This window comes from Eptatretus burgeri, chromosome 10, assembly GCF_056783735.1.
Source record: "Eptatretus burgeri isolate ZD-2024b chromosome 10, Ebu_testis_v1, whole genome shotgun sequence".
Classification (NCBI taxonomy): Eukaryota; Metazoa; Chordata; class Myxini; order Myxiniformes; family Myxinidae; genus Eptatretus; species Eptatretus burgeri.
Window position 1 is genome coordinate 59,656,816 of NC_140970.1, and position 9,521 is coordinate 59,666,336.

Genomic DNA, 9,521 nt, shown 5'->3' on the forward strand with positions numbered 1-9,521 from the left:
TGGGAAAAGAAAGAAAAAACCCACTGAGGAGAAGGTTGAGCAAAGTCTTAACGTCGGCGTTGTGTGGTGCCTGCATGGAGGAATGTTCTCAGCCACACTCTCGATTGCCGCTCTGCAAATACATCGTGAACTTGCTGTGGTCACTTCAATGTACGACAGGCCTGGAATTCCAGATTGCGCTCCTTCAACCCAGTGTCCGGCCCAAACTTGTACTTGCCCACATCTACCTTCTCCTCAGCTCAAGGAGTGCTTCAATTGTGTTTCCCGTTGGGTGCCACTCTATCCACACCCTGACCTGTTTATCTTCTGACTTCGGGTAGCATGTTTCCAATGTGTGACACATGCTGATGAACAGGCCATATATTAAATGGAAACTCACTCATTTTCTGATATGAGCACACGCTGCCATTGTTGATTGAACTTGAATAATGGAAATCTTTTCTCCTTCAGGAATTGGACATGGGAATCATGTGTAAGAAAAATTATTCAAATTTTCCTTTAAAAAAAAACGTGGGAGTGTGGGGGAAAAATTAATATTAATGTATTTTAAATTGTAAAAAATGGAGTTTCAGAAATATAACTTTTATGCTGCAAATTGAATTGGCTGTCATTTCTGGCCAAAAGACTTTTGCCCTAAATGATAAGAAATGTGTTGTTCTGGAGCAGAGTGACCGAGCTGATAAATGAACCTTTGCTTAGAAAATGTACGAAGTGGCTTTATGTCTAAAAGACACGTCTACAGTCTGGGTGAATATCCCCCAACCTCTCTCTCATGGAAGTATAAAATGTTTTGAAAGGCACATTTTCTTAGTACGAGCACGTGAGGAAGTATAGTTTCTCAGTGGCTCGTACTCCTTGGAACTGACCAAGTACCAAGTTAGAATAAAACTCTCTGATGTAATGTAGAAGTGAATTGAATCGGGTTGGTCTAACTGTTAACTAAAATAAGAATAAATGAAATAGAACCAAATAATATTGCAATCAAATGGGGATTCTTAAGTTTATTGTACAAAGGTGAGAAGTGTATGGTGTATAATTAGGAAATAAATTGTTTCACAAGGAAGGACTTGTGTGGACATCAGTTTTATCAGTGTCGATAGGGTTTTTTGTAGGGTTTTATAATCAAATCGGACAAACGTTAAACTCTGAAGTCAAATAGGATTCCACAATCGACCAGTTAGAATCCTTCAGGAGGACAACGATCACAACAAGGTGGGTTAAAAAATCCACATCAGGTGGTCATGTTATGATTGTCCTTTCATCATTTGACTGGTCATTTTACGAGGAGAGGAGTGTGCTGTATCACATGATTGGGTTTTCGTATATCATGCCTCGCCCGCTAGGGGTGGCAGGAATGTACTTCCGGACGCGCAATAAAGCGGAGTTGATGCTAACACTCTTGCTTCTCGTGTTCCACTGCACCTCATACACTCTAGTCAAGTAATTCTCATCCTGCTTACAGGGGAATTTGTGCATTGTGTTCCTCCAAGCCCATCCCTCGGTGTACTGCAGTTAGAACAGAGGGTGCTGGGCTCTTGACAGAGGAGTCTGAAGTGAAGGCCCACTGGGCCAGTTACTTTGAAAGGCTGTACCAGCTGTCGAGTTGGATGTCAGGGGTGTTGCTATCCCTATTGCTGACCCTCAAATCAACTGTGATCCACCTTCGTTTGTGGAAACACAGACTGCGGTGAACCGGTTAAAATGGGGGTAAAGCTCCTGGGATCTGTGGCATAATTATCATTCGCCTCCAGCGACAGACAACCAAGCGCATAAACAAACAAACAAACAAACAAACAAGCAGTCATAGACTGGTACTTACGAAATTGTCAACTTGACCTCTGCCCTTGTCTAATAAAAGCTGTCTGGAGAAGGTAGCGACGCAAACCAGAAGTTTCTACGATGATTCTGTACCAAACCATCAAAAATCGTAACGTCGACCGAAGCAAAAATACTCCATTTCTCCACATGAATTTACGGAATTATGTTTGACCTCACTGTGACCTTGTCCTTTGACCGATTTTGACCAAAATCTAATCAGCACTAGTCATCACCCTCCTGAATCACGTGGTGTAATTTAACATTGGTAGCTTCTTCAGTTCTCGAGTTATCTGTACCAAACCATCAAAAATCGAATATTTGACCTCACTGTGACCTTGACCTTTGACCTTTGACCGATTTCGACCAAAATCTAATCAGCACTAGCCATCACCCTCCTGAATCACGTGGTGTAATTTGACATTGGTAGCTTCTTCCGTTCTAGAGTTATCGTGCCTACAAACAAACACACACAAAAACAAACAAACACACAAATTGAGGATGAAAGTCATGAATATACTTACGAAATCTAAAGATTTCGTAAGTAACAAATGGAGGCGATCAACATACTTGTCAAAAAATTATTATTTTTTGCCAAGTAACAAACAAACGAGTCCAAACGCAATACACTCGTGTTCGGCGAGGGTAATTAGAGAGTTCACAGAACATCTTACCCCACAAAGTCTTGAGAAAAACGACACGGGAAGGTTCTTTTAAACCCTTGCTTTGTGTTGCTCAGCACGATGTACATTAGCTTTGTTCGTGATCATTTTGAATAACGGGCGCGATGGCAGCCATATGACGCTGATGGATCAAACAGAACAGTCCAGAGCTGAACCTTCTGCCAACTCTTCTCAGAGAAACTGACTATTTTGGAACGATCTCTGAATAGAAAAAGGATGTACGAAACAAACAGATTTTTTGGACAAATTAGCCATGTGGTTGCATTGCTAGGCGCTGCCATTTTTGTTTGAATTTCACTATTACTCCGCCCTCAGAAAACAACAAATCTTTAATTTTTTTTGTTCCATTTCTGATTCTTCCCCAGTTTTCCCGGTTCCATTTATGTGATTGAGAGGTTGCACCTGTACCCACCTTGTTCCCCTCCATGCATCTTCCCCTCCCTCTCCCCTTGCTCTTGTTCTTCCCCATTCCCTTTTTTCCTTGAGGTCTCCTACTGTTTTGTGTCTCAGCCCTGCTGTTGGTGTGTCCCACTCCCTTTTCACTGTTCTTTTCAATCTGATAAGCCCTGGTTCGTTCTATGTATTGCACTACTCCACAAGCCTCAAATCTGTATACTAAAAATAAAAAATAAAATCAGAGGGACAGCAAGCTATGTAACGCAACACTGCCTGCGAAGCACCAAATGAACAGTCTTCGTCAGGTGGGAAATCAAACTCAGGTTCGACAGCTGAAAGTAAAGTGTGCCTCCTTTGCCTTCCTGTCAGCCACACAGGGATGTTTCTTCTATGACTTCCTTAATGGCCCAATTATTCCACCCTTCTTGTAGGGTCAGCCAGGGAACGTTTTTGGCCCAAGTATTTCAGGAACTCGCCTGCCAGGCTTGACATTAGACTGAAGATGGCAGGAATTTGGAACTTGGCCAGAGTGCCGGCAATACCTTTACAATTCCACTAAAGACACCGAGAGATCTTTCATGTCCACCAATGACCAGTGCTGGCAGATGGGTTGTTCGTTCATCTACAAAACAAGACTGCGGGGTAGCATCATTGGCAGCGGATACGACTGTGCCACTGATGCAATCCTCCCTGCAAGTTAGAGCAGAAATTTGGAATTTGTCATGGGATCGTCAATAGCTCTCCAACTCTTCGCAAAGGACAACTTGGGATCTTTAACATCCACTAACAAATGCTGGCAATGGGACACTAGTTTAATGTCCATCCGAGGGAAGGCACACACATTGATGCCTCACCCTGCCTGTGAAATACAAGGATGACAGTTTATAGCTCCGACAAGATTCAACCCCAGGTATGACAGCTTAAAAATGGGAGGATATATTTCTAATCAATCTTACCAGTCCAAGTATATTGAATATATAGTGATATGCATAAAAAATAGGATTGCCGAGAGGCTAAATAGGATTGCCGAGCCCCAGATGCTAAATAGGATTGCTTAGATGCTAAATAGGATTGATTAGATGCTAAATAGGATTGATTAGATGCTAAATAGGATTGATTAGATGCTAAATAGGATTGCCTAGATGTAAAATAGGATTGACAAGATGTGAAATAGGATTGCTTCGATGCTAAATAGGATTGCCAAGATGCTAAATAGGATTACTTAGATGATAAATAGGATTGCTGAGATGCTAAATAGGATTGCTTAGATGCTAAATAGGATTGCTTCAATGCAAAATAGGATTGCCTAGCTGCTAAATAGGATTGCCTAGATGCTAAATAGGATTGACAAGATGTGGAATAGGATTGCTTAGATGCTAAATAGGATTGCTTAGATGCTAAATAGTAGGGTTGGGCACACATCGACTTTTTCTATGTTGTCCCGTTAAAAGGAGGTTTTTTTCCATTTTCACGCTGATCACGAATCCGTTGAACTTTTTGACAAAGGATGATGTCTTAGGTTGGTAAAATGCAAAAAATCAAAATGGCCACCAAATTTACCCACTTTTTAGGTAAAATTTGATAATTATGGCTTACTAGGGCATGTAATATTTGGTGGCCATTTAGATTTTTTGCATTTTACCAACCTAAGAGGATTGGGCACACATCGACTTTTTTATGTTGTCCCATTGAAAGGAGTGTTTTTTATGGCAATTTTTCACGCTGATCACGAATCCGTTGAAATTTTTGACCGAGGATGATGTTTCAGTTAGACATCATCCGAGGTCAAAAATTTCAACGGTTTCGTGATCAGCGTGAAAAAATGGCCATAAAAAAAACACTCCTTTCAACGGGACAACAGAGAAAAAGTCGATGTGTGCCCAATCCTAATATTACATGCCCTAGTAAGCCATAATTATCAAATTTTACCTGAAAAGTGGGTAAATTTGGCAGCCATTTTGAATTTTTGAATTTTACCAACCTAAGACATCATCCTGTGTCAAAAAGTTCAACGGATTCGTGATCAGCGTGAAATTTGACCATAAAAAACACTCCTTTCAAAAAAGTATGGTTGTATGCCCAACCCTACAAAATAGGATTGCCAAGATGTAAAATAGGATTTCTTAGATGATAAATAGGATTGCTTAGATGCTAAATAGGATTGCTTAGAGACTAAATATAATTGCTTAGAGACTATATAGGATTGCCTAGATGCAAAATAGGATTGCTTCAATGTTAAACAGGATTTCCGAGATGCTAAATAGGATTGCTTAGAGACTAAATAGGATTGCTTAGATGCGAAATAGGATTGCTTAGAGACTAAATAGGATTGCTTAGAGACTATATAGGATTGCTTAGATGTGAAATAGGATTGCCTAGATGTGAAATATGATTGCTTTGAGACTAAATAGGATTCCTTAGATGCGAAATAGGATTACTCAGTCACTTTTGCATGAACTTCATTTTGATGCCCAATTTGCATACAAAAGTGACTAAGTGCATTTACAAAGAATGCGACGAAACTCAATGTGACTCAATTTACTGTCCTACGATTATTTGAGGCCACGTCAAGGATTGGATATCTAATTATAGGCAATTGCCACATAAACAAATGCCAATTGATGGAGATTTCATAACAAATACCAAAGTGTATGTTCTGTGTTGTACACAAGAGTTAATATATTTAATGTATCCGTCGTGCTCATTGAGCTTGCCGAACATTCCAAATCTATCTTGACACTTCAGCAATGGCAATGCTCAAAAACCATTTCAATCGTGATGCTGTTTTCTCGATCGGAGCACTGACAAGTCAAACCTAATTTCCCAATGAATCACTCATCCACTGTGGATAAATTAATTTTCCTTTCTGAACCTACATTGCCATTATCCATCTCTGAGCCCACCTCTCCTCTCATCTTGCATTCTCTCTTCTTCTCTTCATTCGTATACAGCACAAGGCTGCCGGGTAACATCATTGGCTGAGGGCATGGCTATGTCACTGATGCAATGCCCTCTGCTGGTTTGAACAGGAATTAGGAATTTGGTGATGGTACCGGCGATAGCTCGCCAACTCTTCACAAAGGACGCAGTGGGATCTTTGACGTCTACCAATGAATGCTGGCAAATGGGACGCCCATTTAACATCCATCCAAGGGACAGCACACACACTGATGAATCACCCTGCCTGTTTGTTTATAGCTGGTTCGGGATTTGAACCCAGGAGAGACAGCTTTGTGGCCAGGGGTCGGGATCACCCAAAGGAAGCACCAAAGGACATCGTGGGACACCAAGGACACCTTGCAATCTAATCGTAACTTGACAGCTCTCCTGAAACCTGTTCCAATCCACAGATATGGGTGTTTTTTTGAGAAGGACATTTGGACTGGCATCCCAGAAGTTATGCGTTTAAATCTAGCTGAAGGCAGAATTAGGGATAAGGATTCCAAGTTTTAAGAAGTCGAGTTAGTTTCAAGAGAGCTGTCATGTCACTATAAGTCAGAAAAACCCAACCAACTTATTAACAACCTTCTAGGTGGAATAACCTGCCTACCCAACCTTGTCGGGTCTACATGTAATGCTCATCTACTCACTGTGGTTGGCTCTTCTTCCCTTCCCTCGTTACAGGTCTGAATGACTATTGGTCTGACTTTTCTACTGTATTGTACATCTGATCTATGGCACACACATTGATGCAGCACAAATATTTATTTGGCACACTTGAACTTTTATCTACCTACAAGACCTTGGTCCGCAGCTTGATGGAGTACTGCTCTCCCCTCTGGGCTGGCATCCCTGCCTCACACCGTGCTTAGCTTGATGCCATGGAAACCAAAGCTTTCAAGATCAATGGAATCTCCAGCGATGATTCTGAGTCTATGGGTATATCACTTTCACTTCGCAGACAGGTCGGTGCTCTCTCCATTTTCTACAACCTCCTTTCTGGGATTGCACCATTCGCCCTTTCTGTGCTCTGTCCGCCAATGCCCCCCCTCTCAATCCTCCCAGGTTTCTTCATGGCACACGTGGTCCACCAGTTACCCACTGCTGTCCCAAAATCAAGGCTCACTGCCCACCTCCACTCATTCGTTCCTCTTTTTTTTTTTCTTCAGTCTCTCCTTTTTCTTCAGAACCAACTTCCTCAGTCTCTTCAATCTCAGTCTTCCCTCCAGGGCTTCGAGGCAGCTGTTCACCACTATATCAGGCCATTCTCCATCCAAAACAATCTTTTTTACCTCCATTAACCCTCCCCAAGCCCACCTCTTTCTGGGTTTCCATTTTTTTTTTCCTTCGTCTTCTATGATTGAGAGTTTGTGGCTGTATCCATCTTGTTCACTCCCGTGTCCTCCCCGAAACCTCATTCTTCCCCACATCTCTTATTTCTCCAAGTGTCCCTCTATTTTGTCCCTTGACCCACTGTTGGTGTTTCCACATATTTCAAGTGAGATGGTTGTCAGACTTTGGCAGATAATTGTTAAATTCCAGACAATATTCTGCCCGGTCACATTGCGAAGACTTGAACGAAAATCCAAATTCGGTGTACAGTATTTGGAAGAGGCAAATACATGCCAACCAATGATTCGGAGTAGTATTTGAATCCAGTAATAAACAAAATCATCAAAAGAATGGGGAAAATAATTTTGATCCCAGAACTCAGATAAAGTCACTCATCATTAACATAACTATACAAGGAGTCAAGATAGCTTAGTTGGTGGAGCATCAGACTTTTAATCTGAAGGCCCAAGGTTCAAGTCCTTGTTTGGCATTACATTTGCCAAAAAAAGATCGTCCCCTCCCCCTCCCTCTCCAAAAAGCCCACGTGGTGGTGGTTCTGAACCTACCCCAGTGTTCTCCTCCCTCACCCCAATGAAATCAAGTAAATCAACTCAAATATTGAGTTCAAGTGGTGTTGAGAGAGTACAGGCAGGATGTGCCAATTGGCATTCTCCTTTGTGCAAATTCCTTATTTCGGAATGAAGTTTATATGTTGTGGAACTTTGGTGGTTCATTTCCTAAAAAAGGTTGTACTATCCGGGCTTGATACACATACCTGTCATCACGGCATTGCCATTCCGATGAGTGATGAAACGTGTAAAAATCACAATTCATCTGATCTCATCTCGGATTGGCATTTGAACTCATCATATTATAAAACAATAAAACAACGAGCAGAAACACCTGTGTTACATGGGAAGAGGCTGCAGTGAAGCTACGGGCTACAAACTAATTAGTCAGTACTAATATACATTTTAATAAGAACAAGTTACCGGTGCTACGCACGGTAAATAGGTGGCAAAGAGAATTGGCATCCCATCCACCCCCAGCCCTTTGTCCCCTGCCAAGAAAGCATGTGAAATATCTTTTTAGCTTTAAATAGCAGAAATATTTATGTGGCAGACAGTAAATAGCTATGTAAAAAGGTATCATGTACGAAGACAGTAGTTAACATTGCATTTTTTTTTAATTGCAAATGGTGGAAACTTGGAATACACTCTGCCACCTGGAGCAGTGCTACATGATACATAGTTACATAGATAATTTGTGACCGCCTCCCCCCCCCCCCCACCAAGACCATCGGCAAAGATAACAATAAAAAGAGCAATCAGAATTGCAGACCCTTGCCAGGACTTCTTTTGAGTAATGTATCTTTGTAGGTTTTAGGGTAAATCCAATATGGCTGCCAAACCATGTAACCAATGACATCATGTCTGTGAACCTTTTGTTCTTCATGGACAGGCAGTCATGCATGTAAAGTTTCACCTCGATCTGTTCAGCCACTACAGAGAAGAAGATTTTTGAAGGTTTAAAAAAAAATAAAAAAGGCTGCTGAATCACGTGACCGATGACGTCATGATTTTCTTTTCTGTGGACCATTTTATCTGCCTGAATGATCCAATCCTTTGATGCACCTTTCCCTGAATTTTGAAAGTGGGACTAAAGCTATGCATGATCTGTCCATCACATCCTATGGAAGCCATAGCAAGGGCATTGTGCTATGCCCTCAAATTGTCAAGGAATGCAGAAGCTCCAGTTTCATATAACTGCTGCATTTCAGGTAGGGCAAGTAGCATGAGATCCAAGTGAACATTTCCCTTTTCACAACAAAATCTTGGTCACTCTTCCTTCCAACGATAGGCATTGCAGTATGTGCATGCGTTGCCTGCATTACATGTACATAGGCTGGGAAGTTCATGATGTCGGACTTTGGATGAGAAATAATTTTCCGAGAAGTATGCAGCATCTTTCATAGCACCCATTTTTGTCTTTGATCTGATAGCGGCTATGGTTTGTCTGTCTCTTAGCTTACACTGCTGTGCAATTATACCTGCCCTCTACTCATCTGTTTCATGCAGCTTTGCATCATGAGTCTGTTGTCTTTGGTTTAGGAGTCTTTCCGCCCTGTGCTCTTGAGTCTCATTGAACATTAGTTCTTTGCATCTTTTAGTGTCACCCCTATTTGCTGAAAATAAATAAATTTCAAAATTACACGGACTACCCCACAAAGCATTACGTGCATATGTAGAAATCCCCAGCAACAGTGGCCATCTGAGGATGTTCACATTTATCGTGTGTGAGATGAGAATTGTTACCGAAAATGGCTTACAAAACTTCTAAAAAGTTTAAAAAAAT

General features: G+C 41.4%; 1 non-coding gene across 1 annotated transcript; it reads left to right on the forward strand.

Annotated features, from left to right (window-relative positions):
• The first annotated feature begins 7,584 nt into the window (after positions 1 to 7,584).
• Positions 7,585 to 7,656, forward strand: TRNAK-UUU (transfer RNA lysine (anticodon UUU)). Its single transcript has one exon. It is a non-coding gene; the product is annotated as a tRNA-Lys (tRNA).
• The last annotated feature ends 1,865 nt before the right edge of the window (positions 7,657 to 9,521 follow it).